This window comes from Castor canadensis, chromosome 6, assembly GCF_047511655.1.
Source record: "Castor canadensis chromosome 6, mCasCan1.hap1v2, whole genome shotgun sequence".
In the NCBI taxonomy this organism is placed as follows: domain Eukaryota; kingdom Metazoa; phylum Chordata; class Mammalia; order Rodentia; family Castoridae; genus Castor; species Castor canadensis.
In genome coordinates, this window is record NC_133391.1 from 164,861,611 (window position 1) to 164,876,749 (window position 15,139).

The 15,139-nt window shown below is 42.2% G+C and overlaps 1 long non-coding RNA gene across 24 annotated transcripts in view; it reads right to left on the reverse strand.

The window, feature by feature from the left end:
- LOC109682548 (uncharacterized) overlaps nt 1-15,139 on the reverse strand; it is a 383,265-nt gene that overhangs the window by 362,980 nt on the left and 5,146 nt on the right. For 15 of the 24 annotated variants that reach the window (XR_012449235.1, XR_012449223.1, XR_012449238.1 and 12 more), the window contains exons 2-4: nt 12,894-13,004; nt 2,132-2,252; nt 378-465 (exon numbers count right to left, since the gene is read on the reverse strand). This is a non-coding gene — a long non-coding RNA (uncharacterized lncRNA). Of the gene's footprint in view, nt 1-377; nt 466-671; nt 781-2,131; nt 2,253-6,950; nt 7,066-12,893; nt 13,005-14,469; nt 14,767-15,139 lie in introns of those variants that run through there. The other 9 variants (XR_012449241.1, XR_012449240.1, XR_012449239.1 and 6 more) reach the window with 9 other exon arrangements.

The following is a 15,139-nucleotide window of genomic DNA, read 5'->3' on the forward strand; positions in this document are numbered from 1 at the left end:
TATTTTTTCAGCAAGACATGTCCCTCTTTGCTGATAGTCCTTACCTTACAGTCTACTTGGTCTGATACTAATGTAGCCATGGTTTTCTGTTATTTAATGTTTATGTGGTATACACTATTCTCCATTTTTTTACATCCAACCTATTTGTGTCTTCTATTTAAAGTATGTCTGCTATAGACATTTGAATTGATTCTCCTCTAGCATGGAAATCTTTGTCTTTTAACTGCAGTATTTGGTCCATGTCTTAGTTTCCCAGGGTTGCCATAAGAAGTTATCACAAACTCAGTGACTTAAAACAACAGAAATGTATTCCTCAACACCCTGGGTGCTAGAACTCAAGCCATTGTGGTCTTATAACTTGAAACATGAGATTTCACCTGAATCCTTTGCCTTCTTAGTCTGCCAGTACCATCGTGTTGGCATTCTCACAGCTGGATCGCCTATTTCCTGGTTTCATTACAGACCCTAGAAAGAAGACCAGAGGAGAAGTTTAGAGTTAAAACACCTGAAATGTTAGCCTCCATTTTTTTTTCTTTTATTCATATGTGCATACAATGTTTGGGTCATTTCTCCCCGCTTCCCCCCTCCCCGCCGTCCCCGTCCTCCTCCCCACCCCACCCCACCCCCGCCGTCCATTCTCAATTTTTGAGAAGATAGCTTTCGTTATGTACCTATTGTGTCTTTTTATGTGTTTGTCACTTGATCCTCAAAACACCCTCAGCTGGGGGTGGTGGCTCATACTTGCTTCCTAACTACTTGAGATAATGAGGATCACAGCTCCTGTAAGCAGGACAAAAAAAGTTTGCAAGAACCCATCTCAATGGAAAAACCTGGAGGTGGTGGCATACATCTCTCATCCCAGCTACTGGGAAGTATAAATAGGAGGATAGGGGTGCATGCTATCATAGATGAAAAACAACACTTTATCTCAAAAATAACCAGAGCAAAAAGGGCTGGAGGCATGGCTCAAGAGGTAGAGTGCCTGCCTGAGTTCAGACTCCAGTACAAACATACAAAAAGACTTTGAAGGAAAATCCTTGCTTTTAAACATTTTTTTCTTGAGGTACTTGACTTTAGCAAGAGGGCATAAAATATTTTCCACCCAAGAAAGCATTCTAATTCTTAGTCCATGTATGCAATATGACTATATAAAGCACAAAGTCTTGGACTGCAAGTTAGACTGTCAGATCTGGCCTTGGAGAGGAGGACTCCATTGCTCCAGCATGGCCCTCTCATTGGCTCTCAACATTATTACTCATTGTCACTCCTCATCTAGATGGTCCAAGATGGTATTTTCCAGTTTCTTATCCAAACATTTTTAGCCTGTTTCAAAAATCAGTGTTTTACCATTCAGGAACATGTTCCAGTGAATTTCTCACAGGCTCTAAAGATGTCCCAAAGAGGACTCCCAAGCTCTGCGTGTTGTGGCAAAAGCACTGGACTAGGTTGAAAGTTCCAGAAGCCTGCTTCAGAATCAACACTCGTCTGACTAGGTGCATTCTTGGATGTCTTTTTAAAAAAAAAGTCTTACAGCCTGAAAAGCATATCACGCATCCATCCAATATGGCGTGCGCTAAGGCTTTGTGGTTCCTGGGCCACAATGAATGTCATCATTTACAGAAGGAAGCTGGGTTTTCAGAGGCTTTGGTCTGTGCACACAAAAGCTTGAGTTGTATCCCATTGGCAAGCACAGGAGTCTTTGAAGAACTTAGTGCAAGCAAGGAGAAAGATTAAAGCTGTTAGTACTGAGTGAGGGCAGGAAGAAGCCCATGGAGCCCAGCCAACCAAGACAATAACAAGTGTTTTTCCTTGTGGGAGGGCCCCTCTGGAAAGGACTCTCCATATCATGGTCCACTCTGGGGGACACTGCTAACCAGAGACTAACTTGCACAGGTGGGAGGAAGCCATTGGGGATGGTGAGTATCCTGCCTGCCATGTATTTGGCAGATCTACCAAAAGAGTGGGTTGCCAGCTGGCATGCAAATTTAATTGAGGCCTTTCCCATCTTCAGAAGAAGAATTGTCTTGTGAAAGTCCTGTCCTACCCCTGAAGAACCAGATGGCCAAGAAGCCATAGGCATCACCCCAAGTTTTCCCAGAAGGTAGACTGAGGCTTAAAGTAAAAGTCTTACCAATAAATGATCCTTCTGCCTCCTCAGAGCCACCATGGTGAGAGGCTGCTCACACTAGCTGTGCCATAGTGCTAAATGCATAAAAGCCATACACTCTTCTGTTTCCTTATTCTCAGTGTCGCTGTGGTATGGGGGAATAAAATGAAGTGTGAAAATTACCAGAAGGAAGGTTCTTTACAAATGCAGTATTTATTTTTAACTGATAAATTTACCATTTGTACAGGGAAAAAAGGTGTCAGCAGAGCCACAATCCTTTGGAAGGCTCTTGGGAGGAAACTTTCCTGCCTCTTCTGGATTTGGATGACTGTGGCTATCCTTGACAGTCCTTGACTTGTGGTACATAATGCTATCTCTGCCTTTGTCATTACGTGGTCATCTTCCCTCTGTGTGTGTCTGCATCTAACTGTCTCCCTGCCTCTAAGGACACCAGTCATTGGGCTTAAGGTCCACCTTATTCTAGCAAGACCTCATTTTAATTTGAATGTATCTGAAAAGGTCCTATTTCCAAAAAGGATAATAATCGCGGTATTGGAATTTAGGACTTGACCATTATCTTTTCAATCCCTTACAGCTCATTTACATTTAATGTGACTGGTGATGCTTTTGGAGTGGGGGGTGCTTCCAATGATACAGGTCAAAGCACATGACCAGAATCTGGTTACCTTGGTTAGTACACACCATGAATAGGGAAGCAAGAAGCATCCTGTATGGAGTTAAGCATCCATTTATCAAAATAAATATGTAGTTATCATTCTAGAATGGTCAGGATGTTAGCGTCTTTCCAGGCTTTTGTAAAATGATTTCATGCATATTTTGGGGCGTGTCCTATTGCTACCACCCTTCATGGCCTTCATTTTGATTTTTTAGCTGTCTTGAGTCTTTCCTTCCAACCCTTCCATTCTGTTTCTAGGGATGTCCACATAAATGACAAGTCAGCTGCTGCCCATTTCTCTAGGCAAACACATCCTATAAAAAGCAGTCAACAATTGTTATAACTCTGTTAGCAAAAAAAAGGGTAGAAAAACAAACAGTGTCTCCAACAGTCACACACAGAATTAAAATCTGGTTTTCAAAGCTTCCCACATTCTAAATACATTGGGTCTTCCAACCAAACACCCTACTGCACATCACAGGAAATCTTTTGCTCCATCCACCCCAAAGCATCCCAGGGAAAAAGCTCCAAGCTTTCATACTCATGCTGCTCTGTCTTAAAGAATTGCATTTCCTTTGGGAGGCAGGAGCTGTAGGATCTCAAGTTTGAGGTCAGCCTGGACTCTAAAGTAAGACCCTCGCTAAAGAAGGAGAGAGAGAGAGAAGCACCTTCCTTCATCATAAACTACCCTAAACTTAATTGCTAAGTAGCACATGTTTTCAGGTCATCTTCCTGGATCCTACCCCTGAAATTTCAACGCAAACCCTTCGTGATCCACAAAGCTGCCCTCCTCAGTCCAGCTGGTAGAAACACAGCTGACCATGATTACCTATGTTTATCATGTCAGTCATTCTAACCCCTCTTACTTCCTTTGTATCTCTGTCCAGCACTTCATCATTTTCAACCTTTTTCTAGAGTTATGCACATATAACCTTACACCCCTTGTTAAGGGGCATAAGAACAGAGGCTCCATCTGACTTGTCAGCACATCACCTAATCTCAAGTTCTTTCCACAGAAACAAACATTGAGGGTATTTGCCTGATGTTTTGAAATGAGAGCCACTTATACTCAAAATCTACATCCCAGCATTGCAAAAAAAAAATTAATTCTAAATTAGTATTGAGCTGAACATGTAGGCACACAGCTGTAATCCTAGTATTCAGGAGGCTGAGGCAGAAGGATTATAAATTTAAGGCCAGCCTGGCCTACATAGTGAGACCCTGTTTCAAGGGAAAAAAAACTACAAATACTTCAATCCCACCAACCCCTACAAATCAATAAAGACATTATTATAAATTTAGGCTCAATTCTTGGGTCACATCTCACAGTAGTGAAATATTCCTGGATCACTCTCTCCTTTGCCAGCCAGAAATCCTTGTCTCCTTATTGTTATTGAAAAATTGATGGATGTAAAATGTTACCAGATTTGATATTTTACCATTGTTAATTTCAATAGTATCTGGTTCAGAAAAAAAAAGCCATTACACAACAGACATAATAAATCATTACATAGCAAGATAGTTTAAGTGGCTTTAATCATACACAATCTTTCTGAGGTTGTCCTAACGCTTGTTACCTTACAAAGGTAGCTTTTTAACTTTTGAGCTACTTAGCAATGAGGGGTAATTTTACTACCACAATGATGAATAGTGTTGGTTATAAAATGTGTCAAGAGTTCATTGGGTACAATGATGCCTGACTCGCCTGGGGGCAATAAAGATGAGGTGAACCACACACCAAGCCCTTCCTAGGTCATGGTTAGTGCATAACTGGGCATTATAGTTTGTGATCTGCCGCTTTCTACAAGGAGACTCTTTTTGTAGTCGCTGGTACCAGATTAATTAATCGTGTAGGTCTACGTGCTGTGAAATGTGGATAAAGAAAAGATTGTGATTACCAGTATTTATTTTGTCAATCATTCTAATCCCCAGATAATATGAATATGGAGAGAAAAACACTGCTGTGACCCTACTCTTCCTGAATTAGAGAGATAAGGAGAATTTCATCAGCTCATCTGCCACTTCCATGTGGAAAGTAGTCCATTTCAGATGACATCATGGGAATTTGGGGGTTGTGTGGTTTTTATATTTATTTTGCTGTGAGTTTTTGCTTCAAAGTAGATCAACAGGTAAAATTTACCTTCCTCATTCTTTTATCATCTTCATGTTCAACATTACTCTGGACATTCTCATTATTTAAGAATTGTTTTTGCTAGTTATGTTCCCTCAGCTATATACCTACCATCTTCTTAGACAGTGTTTCAGCCTCTCTCACACCTCATCTCTTATCTGTCCCCCTGCCTAGAAATTCTAGCTGCCTGGCTCTAACCCTCTAGAAATGAATGTTGTCTATCCCTCACAAGAAAATTATGGGATCTGTGTGCTGTGGTCTGATGTTTTTATTCCCCAAAAACTCTTATGATAAAACCTAACCTCCACATTGATGGCATTAGAAGGTTGAGCCATTGGGAGGTGATTAGGTCAACTGGACTCCACCTTTATGAATGGCATTGTGTCCTTAAAAAAGAGGCCCTAAAGAGCTATCTTGTCCCTTCCACCATTTGGGGACACAGCAAGAAGTTGCCATCTTTGAAGAGAATGACCATTTACCAGACACTGAATCTAACAATGCCTTAATCTTGGCCTTCCCAGTCTCCAGAGCTGTCAGCAATAAGTTAACCTGGTCTAAACTCTTTTGCGATAGCATTCTGAGTGGGTTAAGATGTTGTGTTGGTGGCAAGACACACCACACCCAAGGGCCTCTTCAATCCAGTCCACCCTCACAAGGTGCCCATATGAACAGATGTTTTTCAAGAAAAAGTCCTGGACCATTTTGCTCAAATCAAAGGAGTATTCCTATTGTGGATGTGGGGTGCAGTTACCAAGGGCTGCTCAGAGTAAGCCTGGCACAGTAAGAAGGGGCTGTTTAAAGATGCCCCAGCACTGACGAATGGATTAAGAAAATGTGGTATCTATACACAATGGAATTTTATGCAGCCATGAAGAAGAACGAAATGTTATCATTCGCTGGTAAATGGATGGAATTGGAGAACATCATTCTGAGTGAGGTTAGCCTGGCTCAAAAGACCAAAAATCGTATGTTCTCCCTCATATGTGGACATTAGATCAAGGGCAAACACAACAAGGGGATTGGACTATGAGCACATGATAAAAGCGAGAGCACACAAGGGAGGGGTGAAGATAGGTAAGACACCTAAAAAACTAGCTAGCATTTGTTGCCCTTAACGCAGAGAAACTAAAGCAGATACCTTAAAGCAACTGAGGCCAATAGGAAAAGGGGACCAGGAACTAGAGAAAAGGTTAGATCAAAAAGAATTAACCTAGAAGGTAACACCCACGCACAGGAAATCAATGTGAGTCAATGCCCTGTATAGCTATCCTTATCTCAACCAGCAAAACCCCTTGTTCCTTCCTATTATTGCTTATACTCTCTCTACAACAAAATTAGAGATAAGGGCAAAATAGTTTCTGCTGGGTATTGAGGGGGGGAGCGGGAGGGGGTGGAGTGGGTGGTAAGGGAGGGGGTGGGGGCAGGGGGGAGAAATGAACCAAGCCTTGTATGCACATATGAATAATAAAAGAAAAATGAAAAAAAAAAAAAAGAAGGGGCTGTTTATGAGCAGGAATTTTTACTGCAGTCTCAAAATCATTCACTAAAGGCACCTGCTTGCATGCTCTCAAGTAAAGGCTGTGCTGTTTATTGCTTCCTGATTTCTCTAAACAGTCATTTCCGGACATTGAAATTTAATAGTCTTTTTAAAAAATGGGGATTCCAACTCAGTACAGTCCATCTCTCCTGCCAAGTAAGAATGTTTAACACCACAACAACCACCAGTTATTGTTACCATTATTTCATGAAAGATCACCTGACTATCAACTATGTCCACAGGTTCATAGTTGAGGTAGTTCTGTAATTGAAGAGACTTAATTTTATTTTACAATTTCCCTCATACAAAGATTTGGTGAATCCTTGGCCCTGAGCTGACACTAGTCCATGGACCAGTGGGTATCTACATTCAGCCCAAGCTATAATTAGCCACCCACATTCTGCAGGTGACTATAAACATAAAATTCAGTGTGGGTGCATTTATTCTTCTGTCATTCCAAAGAGGTTTGGAAGAGTTCCCACAGTAGAGGTAAACCCACCTGCATCTGAAGCTCACCTGCCCAACCTGACAACTTGGGTGATCACAGCCATGACACTTAGCTTCTGCATGCTGCAGTTGCCAGTCTGCAAAATGGGGAGGCAGCAAAAATTGACCTATTTTGAGGATTAAATGAGGATTAGCAAAGAGTCTTTGTTTCAACAAGCCAGTAGTTTAGAGCTAGAGTTGCTTATAGAACTATAATTTGTGATTATAACTGTTACTAGACAAGCTCTACAGGCCAGCCATTGTCTAGGACCTCTAAGACAGTCAAAAGTCCCCACCTTTTCCTTCAAAGAAGTCACAGTCTATAAGAGACCCACCAAAAGATGGCTCCAAGACAGTAAAGCCAGTGTTAGGATACAGACAAATACCGACCTGGAGGCCTAGGCTAGACCTGCTTACTTCCTAGCAAAGTCCAGATGGATCCAAGAACCCTGCCACGTCAGTTATGGGAGAACACCTCCTCACCCCTACACATATACTGCTCCCTGCTGTGGCACCTGAGGTGCCCCTCTGAGGAGCTGCTGCCATGCCCAAGAATAGAGAAGTTCACATTAGATGCAGGGTTAGGACAGAGAATGGATCTGAAAAAAGAGCTGATGTTCAAAGAGCATGGATGAGAAGGATGCTCAGGCCCTGCCCATGTTGGGAAATGGACAATGGCAGGCCATGTGTTTGGACGCTTGGTGTGAAAAGGTTACGTGATTGAGAGGGGAACAAAGAGATCTCGCAAAGGAGGTGAAGTCTGAGCAAAATCTTAAGAGATATAAGAGTAAAACAAAATCATAGTAATCAGTTAGATTTTTAGGTAAGAATTAGACTGAGTCATAGCTCTACACCTAAAATGTGCAGGGTAAAGTCTAGCAGACTGCAATCCTGGGCCAGCATGTTTATTGATTGAAGAAATAGTTTTCATTGAAGCAGTAATTTTCCTTTGCCTGCTACCCTCTTCGGCAAAAAGAAAAGAGACGTTGCACTGGAAAGTTCTCAGGAAATCCTGTGTAGAAATAGGAGAACCTTGGTGATTGAGTCCCAGGTGTTATTTGTCTCCTGCACCTCAGTGTGGTCCTCTGATGTTCAGTGTGGCATCCTTCAGGTCCAGCCACAGTGGCTGAGTAGAAGTCTGCATTTGAATGAGACTGCAGGGTAAGTACCAAAATGTCTTTATTCTTGGTGAATAAAACAAGAGAGCCAGAAGTGACAGGCTTCAAACCCTGTTGTACTGGCTTGGATTGACTTTACCTTAATTCTGTCCCATTTATTGCTCCTCTGCATGTATTAAATGATAAGGTTGCAGACTAGAAAGAGAAGGGCTCTGCCCCTGACTTACAACTACCTTGCCGTGTTGCTTACGAAAGAACAAACCCTGAGCTGGGGTGTGCCACCATAGTACTGTGCTTGTCTAGCATTTGTGAGGACCTACGTTTCACTCTCAGCACTGCTGGGGTACATATTAGCTCAGTGTGGTGGTATACACCTGTGATCTCACCACTCCAAACGTAGTGGCAAGAGGATCACAAGCTCAAGGGCAGCCTGGACTACATAGAGAAACCCCACCTCCAAAAAAGAAGTTCTCGATTTTGCAGGGATGAGGGTTGAGCTCAGTGATAGCTATTGTGTTTAGCATGTCCAAGGCCCTAGGTTCTACCCCAGGAGTGAGAAAAGTTTCAAATCTTACAGCATTTCAGATTTTTGGATCAGGAATGTTCAACTGGTAAAGTCTATGCAAATATTTCAAAATCCAAGAAACTCACAAATCTGAAACTCTTCTAGTCCCAAGCATTTTGGGTAAGGGTTATCAGCCCATAAGCTCTTGAAAGTGGTGTTGAACACAACCACAAATGTGTTGAGCACATTAAATGCTGTTTCCTTCCCACTTTCAAGTATCCATTGAATGATGAGGTAGTTGATGGCACCTCAACTATATCCTAAACACCAGAACTTGTGAATGCAGCCTTATTTAGAAAAAGGAGCGAGGGAAAAAAAAATAAAGAAAAAGGACTGGTGGAGTGGCTCAAGTGGTAGAGTGCCTGGCAAATGTGAGGCCTTAAGTTCAAACCTCAATTCTGTCAAACATTTTTTAAAAAGACAAAACCTCACTTTATTTGTAAGGCGCCAGTGGCTCACACCTATAATCCTAGCTACTCGGAGGCAGAGATCAGGAGGATCGTGGTTCAGAGCCAACCCTGGGCAAATAGTTCATGAAACTCTATCTTGAAAATACCCATCACAAAAAAGGCTGGAGGAATGGCTCTAGGTGAAGGCTCTGAGTTCAAGCCTCAGTACTACAAAGGAAGGAAGGAAGGAAGGAGAGAGAGAGACAGAAGAAAGAAAAAAAGAGGAGCCAGTGTGCTAGTACATGCTTGCAATTCCAGCTACTTGGGAAGTGGAGGTAGGAGGATCATGATTTGAGGATGACCTGGGCAAAAGGGAGAGGCCCTATGTGAAAAAGCAAAAGGACTGGGAGTGTGGGTCAAGTGATAGACTGCATCCTAGCAAGCTCAAGGACCTGAGTGGCCAGGAGAAAATGTTTGCAGATAATTAATTATCTGGAGCTGAGATGGTCCTAAATCCCATCACAGTGTCCTTCCTTACTGGAGGAAGGCAGAGAGAGATTAAATGCAGAGATACAGGAAGAAACCTTGTGACTACCAAGGCAGAGACTGGACCTATGTTTCCAAAGCCAGAGATGCATGCAGCCATTCAAAGCTAGCAACAATTCTCCCCAGCAGCCTTCACAAAGAGCAGAGTCCTGCCAACACTTTGATTTTGGACTTCCAACTCCAAAGCTGAGAGGGAACAATTTTCTGTTGTTTTAAGCCCTCTTATTTATTGTCATTTGTCATGGTGGCTGTAAGAAAACATATTCACATTGAAATTAACAATCTTTCATTTTTAACTATCATCTACAATTCTGTATTGGCAATAAAAGCCAACAAAACTTATTACAAATCCATTCCATTTTGGACTGGGAAATCCAGATTTGAAAATTTATGTCCAAAAAAATTTAAGAATATACAGTCAGAAAACAACACATATAAAGTAGGCCAGTTCATGAAACTACTTTGTTCTCAAGGAGAAAAAGAGAAGTAAAATGCTTTTTTATGCAAAATATTTTGCAGTGAATAGATAACATTATTTAGGGATAAGGATTATTTGTGCTGTTCCTATAGAATCCTAGTTAGCTTTTCTTTAATGTGCATTAAGCATAAAGGAAAGAAAAGGAAAAAGAACCAACACCAAGGGCTTAGATTTCACCTACAAATCTGTGTTGTAGACTGCAATCTGTCAGAAAAGCCCACAAATCCCCCTCTGCATTTTTTGTATAAACACTTTTTATTTTGAGCCTCTCTTTCTCTCATGCTAATAAGAAATTTTTAAAGCAATCATGAGCTAAAACGGAAGATAAGTGACAAAGCAGGCTTCGTCTAAGTGTTCTACATTATCCTTCTGGCCTTATTTTGAAACATTCTCAGAAAGTGGAGCTGAGATAGGCTTCTTTGCTGGAGCACTGGAGCAATAGAGCACTGTGCAGTTTACCTGGTGTTGAGGTTTAAAAAAAAAAAAAAAGGTCCAGGACTCACACACTGGAAGTAGGAAGGGCAAAGTGTGGCTCTCAGTGATCCTGATCTCAGAGCAAGGAGTCTTTGGGTCAGAGAGCTTGACGGGGGCTCTGACCTCATCTTTTAATAGCCTGTCCCTACCCAGGTTACTTTTTTAAAAAACGTATAGTGGGGATGTATAGTTCCATGGTAGAACACGTGCCTAGCATGGCAAGGCCCTGGGTTCCATCCCCAGAACTGCAACAAAGTGTGCTTTTATTGTGTACAACGTGATGTGTTGATATATTCATGCATTATGGAATGCCGAATTGCTAAATCAAGCTATTTTGCATGTGCATTATCTCATACACTTATCATTTGTTCACAGTGAAAACACCAAATCAAGCTGTCTTAGTGATTTTCAGATAAATCATACTATTATTAACAATTATCAACACAGCATACAAAACCCTTTTGAACTTGTTTAACTGGAAGTTTGTGCTCTCGATGAGTACCACCTCCATCCTCCCACCCTCCAGCCTCTGGTAACAAGCATTTTATTTCCTGATTCTATGAGTTCAATTTTTTTACACTCCACATATAAGTGACGTCATTCAGTATTTTGTCTTTCTGTGCCTGGCTTATTTCACTTAACACAATGTCCTCTAGGTTCATGCATGTTCTTACTGAATACTACTCCACTGTGTATCTGTACCATATTTCCTTTAGCCATTGGTCAGTCAATGAACACTTAGGTTAATTCCATGTCTTAGCTACTGTGAACATGTGCCAGGGCACATGAGGGCACAAATATCTCTTCATCACACTGATTTTATATCCTTTAGATATTTCCCTACTAATGGGATTATTGTGTCATTTGATAGTTCCGTTTTTAAGTTTTGAGGAACCTCTATATTTTTCCCACACAGGCAAAGTACTTAAGCCCCTCTGAGTCTTGGCTTCCTCATTTGTAAATGAGGATAATAATAGCAGCCCCTGCTAAGGTTTTGAAATCCACATTGCTAAACCCTGTGGTCAGTTCTGAGTCCTGTCTTTACTCAGCCTATTAGTGCTCTTGACCACTTTCTCCACTTGCTGTTAAAACAAGCACTGTCCTCTGTCTTGCCTTTTAACTCCCAGTACTGTCTGTCCCTCTCTGGGTGGGAAGCTTGAGGTACTGAGCGTTTGGTCCTTGAAACTCATATCTTCTCACTTCCTTGGTGACTTCACCTATCACCATCTCACAGACGGCTCCAAAATCAAAATCCAGCCTTCTCTCCATGCTTCAGACTACTTTCGTCATTCACCTCTCTATACATGTCCACTGAGAGTCTAGTAAGCATCACAAAGTTGACACATCTATTCCCAGTTTTTTCTCTTTTAAATAATGCTAGGGTTCAAACACAAGATGTTCTACACGCTAGGCAAATGTTTTACCACTGAGCTACGTCCCCATCCACCGCTCCAAACTCTTGATTTCCATCCCGAGGCTGGCTTGGCTCCTCCTTCCCCATGCTTCTCGTGTCTGGAAATGACACACTTAGTTTGGGCTCAAGCCAAACACTGAAATGTCTTCCATGCCTCTTTTCTTATGATGTGAGAACACCATGTTCAAATCCAACTTACTGCCATAGTCACATCAAAGAATAGCCAAAAACCTACCATTTCTCCTTCCTCCAGTTTTAGCTCAGGGCTTCAGGCCATCACCGTCTCTCTCTTGGATTATTCCAGTTGTCTCCAAACTGGTCTTTTCTACCCTGCTCCCACCCCAGCACCAATCAGGCAGAGCAATTCCTTAAAAACTGGTATCAATATATATCCCTGATTAAAACTGCCTAACAGCTTCTCCATTGCACTCAAATACCTGGCACCCTGGGACCTCATCCTCTACCACTTTCTACTTAGCAAGTCCTTCCCAAGCTTAGAACCAGGCTTTTTGCCTCGACTTGGAAAGCAGACAGATATCCACGCCATGGAGCAATCTCCCCAGATTCCCTGCCTCTCTATCCCATCCCCAGATTCTTTTTCTTCTTAGCTCTCACCTACGTGGCATTATATACACATTGATTTGTTGTCTGTCTCCTTACACGCAAGCTCCATGAAAACAAGACCTCTGTTTCATTCATTGTTATGTCCTTGGCACCTAGAATGCTGTTTGCTATATTAATAACTATTGTGCAACAGAATGAATGAATGAATGAAGTAATGCATGTAAGTATGGCACCTAGCTTATAATTGCTAAGTAATACACACTGCTGTGTAGCCCAGGCTGGCCTTGAACTCATGATCCTCCTGCCTCATCCTCTTTGCCTCGTTGATTACCAGCATGCACCACCACGACAATTCTTTTTTTTTTAATTAGAAATGATTATTTGTCCATGATTATTTTTATACCTTACCTTCTTCCAATCTTCTCCACCAGGAGCCTGAGAGTCCTAAGAAGAAACAGATTATCATGGCAAGGAAGAACATCTCTGGCTAGCCCTCCTTTGCTGTCACCATGTCTGGGTCTGCCAGATAAGCACATAATGAGAGTGGTGAGACTATGTAGTCTTCAGGTAGATCCATCAAATGCCCTGGATGTGTTTTTGGACAGCCTCAATACATTAGGCCTTTGATTTTTATAGATCAGCTAAAACTTAAATATTTCTGCTTCCCACTATACCTACCAGACTTACCCTGAAAATTAGTTCCAAATAGTATCTTTTTTGCTCAAAAATCACAACAGCCTTAAAGGTAATGACTATCATGTTGCTTTGAAGATTGTATTAATTTAAATATATGGAATTTTGTGGGAGAAAGTTAGGTAAGCTCTGGGAAAAAGCAAACCAACTAAACCTGTTCTATTATTTGCATTGGAGCCTGGGATATTACTACAACTCTTTATTGATTTACACATTTTTTGAGCTCTGTGCTCTGTGTATCAAGAAGAGGTGGGCACAGATTTGACACCATTGCCAACATGATTTAAAAGCACTTAGTAGAGTCCTTGGAACACACCAGTGCAATGACAAGCTGCTTTTTTTTTCTTCTGGGATGGTGCCATCAGCAGTCATCTCCCTGATGCTGATAGGCAGCCAAACCACCTGCGATAAGGACTATCAGTCAGCAACGTTCATGGACACTGCTATTGCAGACAGCCCTGACGCCTGGTGCCGACCTGGCTAGCGTCAGGTTCAAGCCAAACACCCACCTGTGGGCCCAGTCCTGGGAGGGACCTGGAAAGTTACTAAACCAAAGGCCAAGAGGACTGGGTCTCCATCCAGAGTGGCTGAGTCCCCATCCACCCTCAGGGCAAAACACTCTTGGAGACAAATTGGCAAGGTTCTTAGACAGAAGGAGACAAAATCACTGACTCAGGGAAACCAGACCCTTTCTGGAGGGGTTCAGCCTTTTAAGACATGGCTGGAACACTCTTGGGTGGGGCATTTCACTGAAAAACAAACAACTAACAGTTCATCTCCATCCAAAACAAGTTTCCCTGTGAGGAGCCCAGCCATTGCCACCACCTCAGGCTCTTCCTGAAGTTCCTTTGGCCACGTAGACCATACCCTGGTTTATCCCAATTTCTGGTCTGCCCCACCCCCAACTAGGCTTCCTGAGTAATGCCTACTTGCGTCCACTTTAGGTGATAACCGAGTCCAAGTCCTGCAAGGATACAGTCAGGCCAGAAAGGGGCCAAGAGTCTAGCAGCTGAGAGAACTGGCTTTGGAACTGGAGACCTAAAATCCTGTATCTACCTCAACTGTGCAGGCAAGCAGGCCTAGCCAATGAATGAATGTACTTTCCAGAATTTCCATTTCTTGCCAGCAAGACTAGTGGGGTCCCAGGATTAAAACCCTCCCTGGTCATCTCCTCCCTGCCTCTCCCAGCACACACACACACACACACACACAAACACACACACACACACACACACACACACACACACATTCATGCATGTATGCACACAGCTGACAGAGAAAGAGACTGTACCTGAGTTCAGTTTCCAGGGACAAAGTACTGCCAAGGTCTCCCGGGCCAGACAGCTGGACCTTTCCCACCCTTCCTCTGGACATCTGGCATTCAGACTTAGCTTTCCAGGCAACTCAGCCCAAGAGGTTTATTCCTCTGGGTAAAGCTACTCTTCCTCTATAAAAATAGATGTCCTAAGTGGGGTTCCTCTTCTAGAACTTGACCCAATGGTGGGCACAGCTATGTGCCAGCCTAAGACCAACTAACTCACCACAAGATAGAGAGAGAACCAGGAACCTGTGCATACACACAGGACTTTGAACACTTAGTAGAAAAAAAAAAGAATGCAAAACATCTCATCAATAATTTTGTATTGATTACATGTTGCAATACTAGTATTTGGGAACATTTGGTTAAACAAAATATATTTAGTTCCATGCATTGCATTTTACCTTTTAATGAAGCTATTTGTAATAGTTTAATGCCACCCAATGTCTATATGTCTAGTTCCTAATTTCTGGAAACTGAGAACATCTTTTTTTGGTTTTTTGGCAGTACTGAAGTTTGAATTCAGGGGCATCAGGCTTGCTAAGCAGGCGGTCTACCACTTGAGCCATTTCTCTAGCCCTGTTCTTTTTGTGTTGGATATTTTCAAGATGGGGTCTCTCAAATTACCTGCCTGGGCTGGCTT